At 52.4% G+C, this 1,976-nt stretch overlaps 1 protein-coding gene across 1 annotated transcript in view; it reads right to left on the bottom strand.

The window, feature by feature from the left end:
- CPT1A (carnitine palmitoyltransferase 1A) overlaps nucleotides 1-1,976 on the bottom strand; it is a 33,266-nt gene that overhangs the window by 11,373 nt on the left and 19,917 nt on the right. The gene's annotated exons all lie outside the window — the stretch shown is intronic.

Raw genomic sequence — 1,976 nt, 5'->3', positions numbered from 1 at the left:
GGCTCAGTCGGTTAAGCCTCTGACTTCGGCTCAGGGTAGATCTCACATTCGTGGGTTTGAGCCCCGCATCAGGCTCTGTGCTGACAGCTCAGAACCTGGAGCCTGCTTCCGGTTCTCTGTCTCCCTCTCTCTCTGCCCCTCCCCCTCTCATGCTCTCTCTCTGTGTGAAAAATAAATAAAACATTTAAAAAAATTAAGAAAAAAATTCATGTCTCCCTGAACCATTTGAACCGTTTTCATGGTTGATGTGAACCATTGAAGGAAGGTTTTGCTTTCTTCATTTTCTTTTAATGACTTTTTTTTAACATTTACTTATTTATTTTGAGAAAGAGCACCAGCAGGGGAGGGGCAGAGAGAGGGAGGGAGACACAGAATCCCAAGCAGGCTCCGTGACATCAGCACAGAGCCAAATGCAGAGCTTGAACCATGACCGAGAGGTCATGACCCGAGCAGAGGTCAAGACCTGGTCGCTTAACCAACTGAGCCCCCAGGCTCCCCAGGAAGGTCTTGCTCACGTAACTGCTCTGTCACAGTCCGTGGCTGAAGACATTGCTGAACTCGATTGTCAACAGTGGCATCGATCCAGCTTCTGGATCACCTTGTTTGATGAAACTCCAGGTAACTTTTGTTAAAGCGGCGGGGCCCCTGGAAGCTCACGCTGAACGGTTGGACTCTCCTGGCCGTCTTCTTGTTTTGCTGCTGCTCCAGTGAACGGAGCGGACTCAGTGGCCCTGAAGTCCGCTGCGCCTGTGGGACACTGGTGACGCAGGCTGGTGACCGCACTGTTCTTCCCAGGGCAGGGGCTCGGTTGCGTGCCGGAAGTTAAGTTGTAGTAAACTTGCAAAGACATCTTCAGGCACGACCCGGTTCTTGGTTGGTTGGTTGGTTGGTTTTTTAATAATTAAAAAAGGTGTTTTAATGTTTGTTTATTTTTTTAATTTTTAATGTTTATTCTTGAGAGAGAGAGAGAGAGAAACAGAGCATGAGCAGGGGAGGGTCAGAGAGAGGGAGACACAGACTCTGAATCAGGCTCCAGGCTCTGAGCTGTCGGCACAGAGCCCGACGCGGGGCTTGAACCCACGAACCGGGAGATCCAGACTGAGCCCCCCCCGCCCCCGGCGCCCCGGTAGAAAGAGCTGGTTTTTAACGGTTCCTGCCAGCTGACAGAAGGGCCTGTAGCTCCGGGGACTGGACAGGAGCCCCAGGGGCTCCCCGCGTGGACGGGAACTGACCTGCTCTCACGTCCTGGAGGCCAAGGCCAAGGCCAAATTAAAACAAGAGCTGGTCTGCCCGTGCCCGGCCAGTTAGAACAAAGCGGGTCAGAGTTGCCCCTCTTTGCTGTCCATTGTATCTCTGGGATTTCAGTGAGTTGGATTCTCTGAGGGCTTTGGCCCCTTTGCCCGCTCAGATCTGCACGGACGCCAACCCCACGGGCGTGTAGCCACCTCCAGGGGCCCCCAGGCGGAGTCCCTGACCCCTCGCCAGCTGGCAGGGCCACCGGCTGGACTTGGCTTGTGGTGTCTGTCCTTGGCACCCCCACTGAGCTCCCTGAGTGCTGGGATTCCTCTGTAAAGAAAGGTTTTCACTATTGTTTATGGAGAGAGAGCTCGCGTCCTGTAAAACTCACCTTCCTGAATACACAGCTCACTGGGTGTCGTGTATTTACGAGGTGGCCGTCGGCCCATCGCTGCTCTCTAAGCCAGGGACGCTTCCACCCCCCTCCGCCCCTCACCCCGCGTCCCTGGCGACTCCAGATCTACTCTGTCTCTCGCTTTGCCTGCTCTGGCTGTTTTGTAGAAACAGACTCCTATGACGTGGCCTTTTTTTTTTTCCTCCAGATTTTATTTTATGATGATGATTTTTTAAGTTTTTATTAAAAAATTTTTACAACCGAGTTAGCATCTAGTGTAGTCATGATTTCAGGAGTCGAATCCACTGATTTATCCCCACATAGAACACCTGTGCTCATCCCAACA

The sequence above is a fragment of the Suricata suricatta genome, chromosome 11 (assembly GCF_006229205.1).
Source record: "Suricata suricatta isolate VVHF042 chromosome 11, meerkat_22Aug2017_6uvM2_HiC, whole genome shotgun sequence".
Classification (NCBI taxonomy): domain Eukaryota; kingdom Metazoa; phylum Chordata; class Mammalia; order Carnivora; family Herpestidae; genus Suricata; species Suricata suricatta.
The sequence above is the reverse complement of the archived record's forward strand: the minus strand, read 5'-3'. Positions and strand labels throughout refer to the sequence as shown.